The sequence below is a fragment of the Megascapheus bottae genome, chromosome 10 (genome assembly GCF_031878675.1).
Source record: "Megascapheus bottae isolate mThoBot1 chromosome 10, mThoBot2.hap1, whole genome shotgun sequence".
In the NCBI taxonomy this organism is placed as follows: Eukaryota; Metazoa; Chordata; class Mammalia; order Rodentia; family Geomyidae; genus Megascapheus; species Megascapheus bottae.
The window spans coordinates 25,938,956-25,955,083 of NC_143518.1; the positions used below are offsets into that span (position 1 = coordinate 25,938,956).

The 16,128-nt window shown below is 40.3% G+C and overlaps 1 protein-coding gene across 2 annotated transcripts in view; it reads left to right on the top strand.

Annotated features, from left to right (window-relative positions):
• Nucleotides 1-3,269: 3,269 nt before the first annotated feature.
• The window catches only part of Rc3h1 (ring finger and CCCH-type domains 1), an 80,004-nt gene continuing 67,145 nt past the window's right edge, over nt 3,270-16,128 (top strand). The window contains exon 1 of one of the 2 annotated variants that reach the window (XM_090340398.1): nt 3,270-3,350. The gene's annotated coding sequence lies outside the window, so the exon portion shown is untranslated. Of the gene's footprint in view, nt 3,351-4,938; nt 5,026-16,128 lie in introns of those variants that run through there. The other variant, XM_090340397.1, reaches the window with a different exon arrangement.

Genomic DNA, 16,128 nt, shown 5'->3' on the forward strand with positions numbered 1-16,128 from the left:
TGCTATGTGCAGTTCAAAACTCAGAAAACTTAAATAACTGCAATTTGCTAATCTTCAATAAATATTTTTTAAATTTCCAGAACAAAATGAATTTGCATATGCTTTATCACAAGTAACAAATATTTAAGTGCTTGCTCAGCTGTTGCTCTACAACTTGAGCCATGCTTCCAGTTCCTTAAATTTGGTAGCATCCTAGCTCCATGACTGACCAAAATACAAAAACCTCTTCAACAAATGATTCTGAAAAACGACATCCTTATGCAGAAGACAGAAACTAGACTGATATCAGTAATCTTGTACTACAATAATAATCAATTCAAAATGGTTAAAAGAACCCGGCATGTTGGCTCACACCTGCAATCTTGGCTACTCAGGAGGCTGAGAGCTAAAGACTGAAGTTCAAAGCCAGCCTAGACACTAAAGTCTGGGAGACTCTTAATTTCAATTAACCACCAGAAAACTAGAAGTGGTGCTGTAGCTCAAGGAATAGGGCTGTAGCCTTGAGCTGAAGAGCTCAGGGACAGTGGCCAGGCCCAGAGTTCAAGCCCCATGACTGACAAAAAAAAAGGATAAAAGATGAAAGAAAGACTTTAATCTAAGGACTGAAACTTTTAAACTACTACAGGAAGGAGAATTTCTGGTATAGGCACTAACATCTTGAATAGAACTTGTGGTATTTATCAAATAGGAGAGAGGATTGACAGGTGGACAAATGGACAAATTGCATCAAACTGAAAACTTTCTGCACAGCAAAGATATATAGTTACTAAGCTTAAAAAAAGGACAGGCGAGGAGTTTGTCTTAGTGATAGAGTGCTTGCCTAGTATGCACAAAGACCTGGGTTCGATTCTTCGGTACCACATATATAGAAAAAGCCAGAAGTCATGCTGTGGCTCAAGTGGTAGAGCTCTAGCCTTGAGAAAGCCCAAGGACAGTGCTCAGGCCCTAAAGCCCCAGGAATAGCAAAATAATGTAAATAAATAACTAAATAAAGATAGCCTACAGAATGGGAGATTTCTGTCAGCTATATATTGAATAAAGAGGTTAATATCCTGAATATTAATATATTAATATACATAAGAAAATTTAACCCCCTTAAGAATCAGTAACCCAGTTAATAAATGAACAAATGAAGCCAAATAGAGACTTCTATTTAGTTCATTAATTAAGAACAGCATGTCATTTGCAGGAAAATGGATAGACCTGGAAAAAATGGTGCTAAATGAAGTAAGTCAGGTGAAGGACTCATGTTTTTTCCTCATCATGTGGGAGTTCTGAATTATCAACATGGGAAAACACATACCAAGCCAAATGCATATACACACAAATTGGTTAAAGTATGGTTTATGCATGGGAGGATTATAGTGATGTGACTCCTTTGAACAACTAACTTACAGTTTTACCAAATGAATACCAGGAAGCTGAAACATAGTTTGCCAGGGGTGAAGGACAAGGAGGGGTCCATCAAAAGAAGAGACAAAGGTGGGTGAATACAGTTATGCTATATACATGTATATATATATATATATATATATATATATATAAAACTGGGATCAGGTAACTTGAGTGGATGGATGGGGTTTGGCAGGATGAGAGAGAATGATGATAGGGTATCATTGATCAAGGTACCTTGTACTCATAAACCGACATACTGAACTAAAGCCATTTTGTAAAACTACTTAAAGATAATTTAACAACGACAACAGCAACAAAGTAACCTAACAGTACTGTATATTGTTGGAAGAGGCCAGGACAGTGTCTAAATTTCTGGGCAATAAATATCAGAACTAAATAAAACATTAAATAAAACAGAATTGTTCCAATTTTCTTGAACCTACAAAATAATTATTTCTAAGTTCAAATGACTATAAATCACTTAAGCTGTTTGTGTTAAACAATATGCTTTAATGTGTTATCATAGCTGAAGGTACTTAATAAAATACTGAAATTTCATTGATTAAAAAATTCCCTGACTTAAATTATTCCATTTAAACAGATTTGAAGTCACATATATACATGTGTATTCAAAATTTCAACATACCTTGTTCAATCTTATTTGTATTAATTCACAACAAATACCAGTACTAAAGCAATCATCTTAAAAAAATAAACTGCAAGTCAAGAAAAACAACTGAATTTGCATGTCATTTTTCTTTTTTCATATATTTTATTGTAATTAATAGAAGGGTTACATTATATTCACTAGATAGAAGGTGCATTACTTCACAAACATTGGTCGCCATTTCCCTCTCCCTACCATACCCCTCATCTTGTTCTCTCCCATTCCCTATCCTATTTCAAATAACCAAATAAACATATATACAATATATCAGATAACAAAGTAAAATACTGTAACTATGAGATAACCAAGGGACAGCAAAAGGGATGAGAGATAACATAGTACATTAAGGACAACAATCACTCATTATATGGCTTTTGTTTCTATGTCCTGGAGGTCCTTTCATTTAGCATCATCCTATATGGCCTTATGTATCTAGGTTTTGCTCTATTGTAAATATCTTTCATGTCATTTTTCTTCTTACAGACTCAGTTTCAAAACAAAAATTTTGTCTCGTACTTTTAGTCTAATTAGAGAAATAAAAACATAAATGACTTCTCACAGATTAGATTTTATTGTGAACACTTAAGTGTTTTCTCAAAGCTTTCTGACAAATATTTCTAATATCATTAAGAATGGGTCTGGGAAAATGCCTCTGTTTTAACTTTTTTAAATTAAAATATTAAGGAAAATTTTTATTGAAATCATGGTTTCTTAGGGAATTGTACCAACTTAGGTACAATTATTAATATTTCAAAGAAATGACTTTATCTAGGTTGCTTCTAATAGAAGTTTTGGTACTTGCTTCACCTCAATGGACAAGTTGGCATGTTTGCTTAGCAACAGCAACTCAAACCTTCTGTTGTGGAACATTCCCTAGGAGTGAGAAAGGAGGAGGAGGAAAACTGGGAGGAAGAGATTAATCTGTTTTTCCTAGCAAGGGATAAAAGCCTGGTTGTTGAGAAGGGAAAGGCTTTTCAAGAGATAGCATTTAGATTAGCAAAAGCCAACCTCCCCCCACCTCCCAACCTGAAAGTCAGAAATGATTGCTAGAGTATAGTGAACCTTTTAGGGTGAGGATCGTTCCCTTGAGCTGAGTGGATGAGCCTAGATGGGTTTATTGTTGTTGTTCTGGGTTTTTTGTACAGCAGTCCAGCTGACTTGGAACTGGCATCCCTCCTACCTCAGCCTATCTAGAGCTGGAATTATAGGCATGTGATGATATCTGGCTGCCCCTATTGAGTGTTCGCCTGTATGTAAACACTTAAAGTTTACTTACAGATTAAGTATGGTAAGTAATTAACAACATGAACCATGGAGCAAGACTTATTTTATTTCATTTAATTAATTAATTAATTAATTTTTGCCAGTCCTGGGCTTGAACTCAGGGTCTGAGCACTGTCCTTGGGCTTTGCCAAGGCTAGAGCTCTACCACTTGAGCCTCAGCACCACTTCGGTTTTTTCTATGTATGTGGTGCCTGAGGAATTGAACCCAGATCTTCGTGCATGCTAGGCAAGTACTCTACCACTAGGCCAAACTCCCTGCCCAAGACTTTTAAAACTTACGAGTTTTTACTGTAAAATTTCCATTTAGTTTCTTGCATCTATTGCCCACAGGCGACTGTGTCCACAGAAACTTGTGGAACTACTGTATGTAATAGTAGATTAAAGAATGGATTGTGGCCATAGCTCACTTCAAGGCAGTAAATTCAATCAATAGAAAGACAGCGATAGGTTTACAAAGAAGTTGAAATCTTAGTAGCAGGAGGATATTAACTCCGAAGAAGTTTGGGAAAGAGTGTTTCACAAATAATACAAACACAATCCTTTACAGGATTCAATGGATCAGGTTAGAGGCACAAGCTTTTTTCAGTATTTTTCTTGGCACTGGTGATCTCATAGGTAATTTTTTTTAAATTACGAATCTTAGCCCAAGGCCTGTCAGTGTACGAAGCATTAAATGTTGTTTTGAAGACTATTTTAGATGATTAATTTTGAAATTGGTACTGTATGTTATTAGAAAAATTCCAATTGTAGCCTATCTCAAAAGCAGGGTTTTGCTTAGTCTGAACCGTCTTGAAGATGCCTTTTTTTTTTTTTCCCAGAGAGGAAGCATGTCTAAGTGTCATGAGGTTGGCTCTTCTTTGGGTTCTTTCCCGGTCTTCCTAGCTGGCTGCCCCCCCCCACCCCGGTTCCACCCCCTTCCCAGAGTCGGAGCCTTTGGAAGGGTGGGGCGGCCCACCGCCAGGGGGGCGCCTGGCTGGCGGCGGCCAGGTGGTGGGGCGGTGAACTTGTGACACCCTAGGGAGGGAGGACGTGAACTAGGACGGTGGAACGGGGTCGGGCGCACGCAGGCGGTGGGTGGAAATGACGGAAACGCTGCAGTTCGCCCTCAGCACCGGGCCCCTGGCCCACTGAGCTCCGAGGCCGTGGGATCAGCTCTGCCGCTGCAGACGTGAGAACCGAGGGTGTGTGGGGGGAGACCTGGGCGCGGAGCGTCACTCAGCCTCCCAGGATTTGCCACCGGTGACTCAGAGCTTTCCGCCTCGCCCCGCCTCGCCCCGCCCTCCGATGGCCCCGCCCCACCCTCCGACGGCCCCGCCCCGTCCGCGATGGCCCCACCCCCAGAGGGTGGAGTCTCGCTCTCCGGTCTCCGCCCCAGTCTCGGGGCGGGCCAGAGTCTGAGGAAGAGGAAGGGGACTAGGACAACGAACGACGGGGCGGCGGAGGGCGAGCCGGAGGAAGAGGAGGCCGACCAACAAGATGGCCCCTGCTGCAGGAGCAGCCTCGGCAGCAGCAGGTGGGGGGCTGGAGGCGGCGTTAGCGGTGGCGGTGTCGGCCGTGGCCCGGCGGCCTGGGACAGAGTCAGAGTCGATGATGGCAGCGGCAGCGACGGCGGCTGCCGCGGCGACGCTGACGGCCGCGGAGACTCGGAGCTGAGAGGAGCTGCTGCTCGGACCAGCGCGGTGAGCGAGCGGCGGGCGGCGGCGTGGGGAGCGGCGTGGGGAGTCGGGCGGCCGCGGCCACCGTCGGGAACAATAGGCGGCCGCGGCGGGCCGGGCGCTGTCCTCGCCCGCCCTCGGCTCCCGGCCGGCCCAGCGGCTCGACTTGTCAGTGGCCGGCGTCCTTTAGGCCTCAGGCCTCCGCGTGCGGCGGGGAGGGCCTGCCCGGGGCGGTAGGCCGGGGTGGGGGTGGCGATGGGGAGGGGTTGAGATGCCGGACGCTGCCCTGGCCGAAGGGAGGCCGAGGGAGGCCCGGGCAGGAGCGAGGGGGGCCGCGAGGGGAGCCGCGGGCGGGCGGGCGGGCGCCGAGGAAATGCGGTGCAGACCTCTCCCCCCCCCCCGTCCGTGGGGAGGGGTCCGGGGAGGGAGGACGACGTCTATAAACAGGCGCCGCCTGGGCCTGCCAACCACCGAGACCTTCCTCCCGTAACCCCTAACCGTGGCTTTTATTGGGTCTGTCTCCTTGGAGCTGCTGGAGATCCAGCCCGCTTAGGCAGGCTTTCTACCAGTCTGCCAAGGAGAAATAGTGTTTGCAGGTGTCTCTTTCTCTCTCTCTCTTTTTTTTTTTTTTAGTGTGTCACCACCTCCTCCCCAGTTATACACAGATAAAGAGTGGTAAGGGATAAACCCCTCCAAAATATCCCTGAAGCATCAATTCTCTGTAAACATCAGTTATGCCCCCCCCCCACCGACCCCAGTCCCTCATGGTTAAGGGTGAATTGGAACAAGGGCTCTTTTGGAGCGGTAATAATATATGTCTTGACATCCCAGAATAGTCTCTGAAACTGGAAACAAAGCCACTTACGGGCAAAGCGGAAACAAATGGTATGGTTTGAGCAGAACTTTTCTTCCAACGAGATCTTTTGGGATTATTGATGTAGCAGAAGAGAACTTTGATAGGCACGGATGTACTTCTGGAGGCTCTGCTTGAAGGAGCCGTGGTCTGTCTGTCTTACAGCTAAGTTCTCGTGGTCCTTCTCTTGTTCTGATTTTGCCTTTTACTAGTTCGTTCTACTCTTTCCTCCGAGTTTGAAACTAGATTTTCTAAAGCATGTTTTAAAATTTCAGAACATTTCTAAGTAACTTTGACAAACTAGAAATAACTGTAGTTCTGTTTGGAGTGACTTAATAGTGGCTTAATAGTGACAACCTTTTCTTTATAGTTGTATATTTTTGCTATAATAGTATCTAAAATTTTAGTATTAACTATTTTTGCTAAATTTAAAATTTCAAGGTATTTACGTTCATTTCCAAGTGAGAGGAATGGTTTTGTTCCATTTTGTACCTATGAATAAAGAAATTTATACTAAAGTTGATTGAACACATCCAATAAGATTGCTTTCCACTGTTGGATATTAACTTGCATAGTCTGTATAAGAGGTTTAGCTTGCTTAAATTTTTTTATTGTATTTTATTGTCGGGATAATGTATAGAGGGATTACAGTTACATTCGTCAGGTAATTAATGGGTGCATTACTTCTCCAACCTTGATACCCCTTCTCATGTTTTTGTTCCCCTTTCCCTCCCCCTACCCCCTCCCAATCTTCTTGTTTTCCCCCTTCTCTTCTCTATTTCAAATAAATAAATAAACGTATATACAGTATATACCAGGTAACAAAGTAAGATAAAATTTTTAAATTACCTTTAGTTTTACAAAGAAGATGCCACATAGTTTATGAATATGGTGAATAGTCGATCAGTGTCACCCCTTCAGCATTCACACCCCTCTTCCACCCACTCCTTTCCTTATTTGTTTAAATTTTGTGGTATATACAATGAATCCCTGACTGAATTCTCTCCCTCCCCTTCCCCTCCCCCTCCATTTGTCAACCCCTCTCCTCTTGGCCCCACCCCACTCTTAGATGTACCCATTTCCTGGTGTTGATTTTATTGGGCTTTGACTTCATCTTTCTAAAAGATTATATACTAGTTGAGCCCTTCATAGAGTCTGTTATGCTTCACTTAATTCATTTGTACCACTTGCATACTGTCCAACTTGTTTAGAGATTGTGTGTTTTTTTTTAAGTTTTTTCTTTTTCTCCCTTTCCCTCTTCCCCCTCTCTTTTAACTTTTATTTGTACCCCCTTTCTCTATTTTTTTTTTTTTGAGATCCAGTCTTGCTTCTCAATCTAGACTGGCTTCCTTATTCTTTCACCTCAGCCTCCAAAATTACCAAACCCAGTTTAGTTCATATTCTTAAAATTGTGTAAAGAAACTAGTTAATAGCTTTCACCTATTTTTAGGGACAGAATTGGTACCTCTTTGCCATCATTAAGAATATTGTCAGGTTACATGAAATATACTGGGCAGCAGTGATTCCTAGATCTTCCTAGTTTCCCATAAGAGTTATGGTGAATAGATTAGTATATTGTATAATTGTATAAACATGGAAGTCAAACTATTTTGCTTAGGATTCATAATGAATGAATATCAGTAAGGCTTTTTATTTTTGTATGTGACATAATGTGGATGTTTTGATCTTTTCAGTGGTAGAAAAATAACAATTTTTACATGACTCCTACTAATGTGTTTTTGAGGCATGAGTATTTTAGGAAGGAGATTACTTTTTTTGTAAGTGCTCTAATTTGGCATTTTTTTCCCATGTTAAATTTTATTATGACCATATAATTTTAAGGTCTGTATGGTGATAATGCTTAAATTTATCTATAACCCTAAACCTAAAATTGTACTAGTTTATGAGTTTGGTTAATGAACTCTCAGAAAAAAAATCATATTTTTTTTTGTTAAGGATAACCTAATTTGTTTGATATAATTTCCTGAAACAAACAAAAAAAATTAAGCAGTAAGATTTTGTTTTTGAAACTGGATATTAACCAAACTTATAGGGTAACACTGAGTCCCATTTTTAGTTGGACTTGACAGATTTCCTGGGGAATTGTTTTTTGTTTGTAGGGGGCGATTTTCTTTTTTTTTGCCAGTTCTGGGGCTTGACCTCAGGGCTTGGGCAATGTCCTTGGGTTTTCTCAAGACCAGGGCTCTACCACTTGAGCCATAGCACCACTTCCGGCTTTTTTTTCTATATATGTAGTACCAAAGACTTGAACCCAGTACTTCCTGCAAGCACTCTGCCACTAGGCCAAACTCCCTGGGGAATTGTTTTTATTTATTTTGTGTCAAGGCTTTTTAACATGTGATTCCTTAATCATATGTTCTGATCCAATGCATAGTTTATTTCAGGTCAGATTTTCTCAAGTAATGTTTAATCATGTCCTTATAAGACATTTGTGGTTGGAGGGGACATTTGTGACTTGGGAGTTTGTTTTATTGCAAAGAGTGTTGCTCAAGTGGTAAAGCCCTTGCCCTAGCAAGGCCTTGGGTTCAATCCCTGGCACAGCAAATACACATATACAATTTACATTTCCTTGGTAATATTAAGAGTGTTCATTATAATTCATTAGAAGAGATTGGAAAGGGAATTTTTGTACATAATGCCTATGACAGGGCTAAGAGTATGGTTCAGTGCTAAAGTGCTTGCCTAGCATTCCTGAGAATCCAAGAACACTGCAAGAAAAAAAAAATCCAAAACAAACAGCAGTTTTTTGGAGCATATCTGTTGAATGAATAACACATTATATCATTTAATTCTAGTTATGCAACAATGTTGGTATTGTCTTTATTTTACATGTAAAGAATCTTGAGTCTAGGAGAAGCTAAATAATAACAAAAAGGACACATAATTACTAGGAAGGAATGTGCTTGTACCAGGTCTTGTGACACAAATGAGATGCTTTGCTGCTGTGATCACATGTATTGCTATTATAGTTAGAGGATCTTTTGAAGAAGTCTGTTGATAGTTTCCATTTTCAAACTGAACTATGTTTTGTAAAACTATATTTACCTTTAGTTCTGATTTGCTTCCTGTTATTATTTGTACCCTCTCATCTATTAGGGTTTGTGACCAGTTAAGTCATTAAATAAGTATGAATTCATTTAAATACATAAGAAACACTTGTTTTTGTTTTTAGTAGATCTGAATTCTGTATAATACAAACTCATTCTGTTTATATAGGATAGATTTGTGCTATTATAATTGTTTCATGGCTCTAACTTATTATGTAAGCAGTTATTGTACCTTTAAAATGCTTTATTGCAATTTAAAAATACATTTAGTAACATTCAATGATATTAAAATTGGGTCAGCTAGTGTTTGACATTCTTCATTTATAGGATTTTTTTCCCCCTTAAGCCAAAGATCATTTAGAATTTTGTAGTATTTTTTTTTCTAGACCCTAGAGTTTGATGTGAAATTTGATGGGGTCTAATCAGTCTTCTCTTACATGTATCTTAAGGCTGGTCAGGATTGATAAATGATCCCTGTTTGGTGAACACTTTGGATCAGGATGTTCCTTGGCTGGGTATTCTGGCCTGGTTTAGCTTTGGCACTGTCAGGATTGAGTTCAGAGATAGTTAACTTCTCAGATTGTCATCTACCAGGACAGTCACAAATTTCATCATCAGGCTAGCCTCATTGCCTAAAATCTACTCTAACAACTTTTTCTTTTCTTTAATTCCGGAGAATAGGCTGAATTTGGACTAGCATTACAGTTTATAAGAATAACTTTGCTAGGGTAGGGGCTGGGAGTTTGGCCTAGTGGTAGAGTACTTGCCTAGCATACATGAAGACCTGGGTTTGATTCTTCGGTACCACATACATAAAAAAGTTGGAAGTGGTGCTGTGGCTCAAGTAGCAGAGCACTAGCCTTGAGAGAAAGCCCAAGGACTCGGGGGGAAAAAAGAATAGCTTTGGTAAGCATTTATGAAAATGAATTTTCTTACTCCAAAAGTTCTTAAGATATTCCTTTTACTTTCAAATGTGCATTTTACTAGTCTCCAATAATGTGATACTGCAAAGATAATTAACCTTAGTATATTATTTCTGTTTTTGGCCAGACTTGTTCATGTTTGCTTCCTAAGTTGAATTTTTTGGTGGTTGTTACTACTGTTATGTAGCCCAGTTTGGTCTTGAGCTTAAGATTCTGTTTCAGCTGCCTAGGTTTCTGGGTTTATTAGAATATCCATCACATCTAGCATTTTGCTTGCTTCTTATTGAGATTTTTATTAACTCATAATGTTTTCCCAGTTTAACTTGGGGGAAAGTTTTCCCTAAATTTGAGTTTACCATACATTCATTCTTATGAACTAGCTGAAATCACTGTCATAGAGATACTGTTATTCCACTTTTTTTGGTGCATATGGGTTCTGTGTATACATATGTGTGTTGGTGCATGCACAGCAGTATTGGAGATTAGATTTAGATTCTCTTGCTCTAGTTTACCTTTTCTACTAAAGGTTAACACTGTTACTACTTGAACCGCTCTTCTACTTCCTGCTTTATGCTGGTTAATTGAAGATAAAGAGTCTCTGGGATTTTGTCTTCCTATAGTGGCTTCAAATTGAGATCCTCAGATTTCAATCTTCTGTACAGTTAGGGATAATAGGTGTGAGCCATCATCATTGTAAATGATTGTGCCATTGTAATAATTCTGTATGTGTATATAATATACTTTGATCATATTCACTATTTCTATTATTCTCCTCTCCACAGCAGTATTCTTTTGAAATGTATCAAGCATTTTAGCAATGTTTTTTCCCCCAGTTTTGAGTATTTATTTTATTTAAAAATATGAAATGGCAGGCCGGGAGTTTGGCCTACTGGTTAAAGTGCTTGCCTAGCATGCATGAAGACCCGGCTCGATTCCTTGGTACCACATAAAAAAAAGCCGGAAGTGGTGCTGAGGCTCAAGTGGTAGAGCTCTAGCCTTGAGAAAGTCCAAGGACAGTGCTCAGGCCCTGAGCTCAAGCCCAGGACTGGCAAAAAAAAAAAAATATATATATATATGAAATGGCTAGGCCCAGTGGTTCACACCTGTAATCCTAGCTTCTCTGGAGGCTGAGATCTGAGTTTGAATTCAGCCAGGGCAGATTCTTATCTCTAGCTAACCACTCAAAAACCACTCAAGTGTGGGGCTGGGAGTTTGGCCTGGTGGTAGAATGCTTGTCTAGCATACACGAAGACCCAGGTTTGATTCCTCAGTACACATACATAGAAAAAAGCCGAAAGTGGTGCTGTGGCTCAAGTGGTAGAGCTCTAGCCTTGAGAAAGACCACGGACAGTGCCCTGGCCCTGAGCTCAAGCCCAGGACTGACAAAAAAAACCCCCAAAACCAAACAAAAAAAATGGCTCAAGTGGTAGAGCACTAGCCTTGAGCACAGTGACTCAGGGACAGTGCTCAGGCCCTGAGTTCAAGCCCCATAACTGACAAAAACAAAATAAAAGCTTTATGTAGAATTGATAAATACAAAAATCATGTCTTATCTTAATTATATAAACAATTATCAGATATTTATCATTGAGTAACAAAGCTTAGTAGTTTAAAACAACCATTTATTTGCTTACAGTTTTGCAAGTACTCAATTTGGACTGGGTCTGGCCAAATGATTCTTCTGCAGGTCTCTCTGATGTTACTTGAATCACTTTAATTATCTGGATCAGATTAAAGCTGGCTGCTTGTGTAGGCTACATTAGGACAGCCTTTTGTTTTTCTATAGTGTAGTATAGTTAGGTAGCCAGTTCAAGTATCCTTACTATTTTTTTCTTTTTTCTTTTCCTTTTTTTTGTTTTCTTTTTTGCCAGTCCTGGGGCTTGAACCCAGTCCTTGAGCTTTCCTTCTACTAGTTGAGCCACAATGCTGTTTCTGGCTTTTTCTGTGTATGTCCCGTACCAGGGACTCAAACCCAGGGCTTCGTGCATGTTAGGCAAGTATTCTACCATTAGGCCCTGCTCCCACATTTTATGACAGGAAGAGTAGAAACTCTTGAGTCTTAATTTTAGGAACCCTCTTAACTTCTGTTGCATATAACTACGCAAAATAATTCAAAGCCACCCAGATTGATGAGCTGGAAAGAGCTAAGTACTGCAGTAAATAATTAAGAAGCCTACCACTTGATCCTTACCCCAGATCATCTCTCCATTCCCTCCCCTCCACCTTCCTCTTCTCTCCCCTCCTCTCCTTTCTTGACCTGTGAATGCTAGGTAGGTACTGTACCTTGGAGATATGCTCCCAATTCATAATAGTTTGGAATTCTTCTGAATAGGAGATCTGTCTCATCATTTCACCAGTTCCTTCATTCATAGAATGAAGTCGTTGATTACATTCTTTATATTTTGGGTCATAATCTAGTACTACTTATTTTGTTCCTTAAATTGTCTCAGTTTCTATAACTTTGAACATGTTAATAAGTAAATAACACTTTGGAAATTTATCTTTTTTTAATAAGTTAGAGTTAATAGATCCTATATTTAGATCTCTTGATTTTCAGTTAATTTTTTATATGGTGTGATCTAGGAATTACACATTTATTCTTTTACATATGGCTAGCCAGTTATCCCAGCACTACTTGTTGAAAATAATCATCTTTCCCTCATCGAGTGATTTTGGCATCCTTATCAATTGATCCATGGACACATTGATTTATTTCTGAACTCTCAATTCCATCCATCTAGGTCTTTGTAGTAATTTTTGAAGTCAAGAAGATTGAGCCTCCAACTTTAGATTGTTCTGGCTATTCTAGTTTCCTTCTACTTTCCTTAAAATTTTGGATGGGCCTTTTCTATTTTCTTGGATCTTTCTTTTTTTTTTCTTTATCTTTTCCTTTTTTTTTTTTTTGTGGTACTGGTATTTTTGAACTCTGGGCCTGAAGCTTGGTAGGTAGTCCCCCATACCTCCAGCTATACATTTTAGTTTCTTTCAAAAATGTTTTGTAGCTGGGCACCAGTGGCTTACCCATGTAATCCTAGCTACTCAGAAAGCTGAGATCTGAGGATCAAGGTTGAAAGCCAGCCCAGGTATGAAAGTCCGTAAGAGTCTTACCCCTAATTAACCACCAGAAAATTAGAAGTGGAGCTGTGGTACAAAGTGATAGAGCATTAGCCTTGAGCTGAAGAGCTCAAGGTTAACTTCAGGCCCAGAGTTCAAGCCTCGCAACTAACCAAAAAAAAAAGTTTGTTTTGTGAGCTGGCTCTGGGGGGGGGGGGGGAGTATGCCTGTAATCCTAGCTGCTCAGGAAGCTGAGATCTGAGGATCACAGTTTGATGCCAGCTAGGGAAGAAAAAAATCTCTTAAGACTTATCTCCAATTAACCACCAGAAAACCAGAAGTGAAGCTGTGGCTCAAACTGGTAGAGAAGTAGCCTTGAGTGAAAACCATTCAGGGCCCTGAATTCAAGCCCCACAGCCAAAAAAAAAAGTTTGGTGTCTCTCATTATATTTTCTTTTTGAAGCTATTTTAATTGGAAAACTTGCCTTTGTTGTTTTTCTCTGCTGGATATTGAACTCAGGGTTTCAAGTGCGCCCACATTCTACTACTAAGCCACATTCCCAGCCTAGAACGACTTTAATTTCCTTTACAGGAAATTAAAAATAATTATACCTTTGTGCAGAAACAATTTTTGTGTGTTGGTCTTATATTGTCTGACTTTTCTAAATTAATTCATTAGGTTTTGTTGGTTTTTGTTTTGTTTTGTTTTGTTTGATCTGAGGGCTTAAACTTGGGGTTTGGGCGCCGCCCCTGAGTTTTTTGTCCAAGGCTGGTATTCTGCCATTTGAGCCATAGCTCAATTGGAGATGTCTCAGGAAACCCTGATTGGCTTGAAACCAGGATCTTCCTGAGAGGCTAGTATTAAAGGTGTGAGCCACCAGTGCTAGGCCTAGCTCTGTTTTTTTTTAGTTGTTGCTATTTTTGTATTTGCTAGTCCTGAGTCTTGACTCGAGCCTGAGCACTATCTTTGAGCTTTCGCAAGGCTAGCACTCTACCACTTGAGCTACAGAACCACTTTTGGGTTTTGTTTTTTTTTTCAGTGTTTGCAGAACTGAGGAATTGAACGCAGAGATCTGTGCATGCTAGGCAAGCATTTTACCACCAGGCCACATTCCCAGTCCTAGCTCTGGTTTTTGTGAGCACTCTTTGGGGTTTCCTGTGGGGAAGGTTGTGTCATCAGTGAATAGACAATAACTACTTTTCCAGTTTAGTGCCTTTCATTTCTTGTTTGTTTTGCCATTCAATATGATGTTTAGTTGTAGATGGCCTTATTTGGTCCCTAGTCTTGAGTATAATGTGGGAAGGGAAGGGGGAGTGCAGTGTTTAAATTAAATCTTGAGGAAGTCCCATCCCAGTCCTAATTTCTTTTTTTTTCCTTCTTTTTTAAATTTTATTTATTTATTTATTTACTTTTTGTGGGTCATGAAGCGTGAATTCTGGGCCTGGGCACTGTCCCTGAGCTCTTCAGTGCAAGGCTACCACCCTACCCTTTGAGCCACAGCCCCACTTGCAGTTTTCTAGAGATTAATTGGAGAAAAGAGTCAGGTTCTTTAGTACCCAGGATGGCTTTGAACCACAATCCTCAGATCTCGGCTTCCTGAGTAGGTAGGATTATAGGCATGAGCCACAGTGCCTGGCCCCAGGCCTTTTCCTTTCCTTTTGGTACCAGGACTTTAAACCAGATCTCTTACTTAGCTTTTTTGCTCATAGCTGGCACTCTGTAGCTTAGACCATGCCTCCAGTCAGCTTTTTAGCTGGTTAATTGGAGATAAACTTTCAGACTTTTCTTATTGGACTAGCTAGCTAGCTTCCAGTCAGGATCCTCTTTTTATTGTGAACATTTGCCCCTACATTCATAATTGTTATTTGCCCATCAAAGTTATCATTGTATCTCAAAATAGCTTCTGAAACAGAAGAAACTAATTTTTTGTGTGTGTGTGTGTGGGGGGGGGTCGTGTGGCTTGAACTTGTCCTGGGCGCTGTCCCTGAGCTTTTCAGCTCAAGGCTACCACCCTACCCTTGAGCCAAGCCCCACTTCCCCTTTTCTAGAGGTTAATTGGTCCTTTTGTGCAGGGCTGGCTCTGAACCTTGATCCTCTGATCTCAGCCTCCTGAGTAGCTAGGATTACAGGCGTGAGCTAGCGCCCAGCAGAAGAAGCCCATTTCTAAAAAGTGGAAGCACCAGTGGGTCGTGCATATAATCCTAGCTATTCAGGAGGCTGAAATCTGAGGATTACAGTTTGAAGCCAACCTTATGCAGTGAAGTCCATGAAACACTATCTCCAGTAAATAAAAAAAGAAGCCAGAAGTATGTTTGTAGTTTAAGTAGTAGAGTGCTATCCTTAAGCACAAAAACTCTGGGATAATTCGTAGGCCCCTAATTGATGTCCCCAGACTGGCACCAAATAAAAAAGTAAAGGCTAGTTTATAGCCAAGTGCATGCCTACAGTCCCAACAATGATAAACCTGAGACCAACCAGTATTACAGATTGACAACTTGTCTGTCTCAAGGGAATTTTAAAAAGAAAAGGCTGAGGTCTGGAAAGTCCTTGAAACTCTTATCTCCAATAACTACTCAGAAAAAGCCAGAAGTGACATGCTGTGGCTCAAATGGTAGAGCTCTAGCCTTGAGCACAAAGAGGCTCAGAGACAGCACCTAGGTCCTGAGTTTAAACCCCAGAAAGGGGGGCTGGGAGCGGGGTGTGAGGAGGAAGTAGCGCTTTCACAGAGAAAACAACTAATAATTTTTTGTATTTAATTTAAAAGTAGTTAATATGATCATGAACAAACCCCCACAATTCAATCCTTTTTCACAGCATTTTTTTCCCAACCCCCTTTGCCCCTATTGTAAAGTTCATTTCCAACATATTGTCTTGTCTCATAGCATTTTATTACTGGGAAACCTTAGATGTATTCAAATCTTAGATTATTATTTTCTCTAAATGAATTAATATTCTGTTGAGAATTCATCAGTAAGTATAAAGCCTTAATTTATCTTTCATCTTCATATTTTTCTTTCCTGCTCTTTGCTTCATTTTTCAAAGTGGTTCAAGTTTATCTCTTTCCTAATGTGGCCCTGCATTTTGATTGCTATAGAAATGTTTCAGAGAAGTAGAAAATTAAGGTCAAGAATGATGATTTAAAAATTTTATGTCATCACTGAAAACTCTACAGGAAGGAATAGGAGATATACTAGGCCTCCTTGGCACAGGTCGAAACTTTCTTAATAA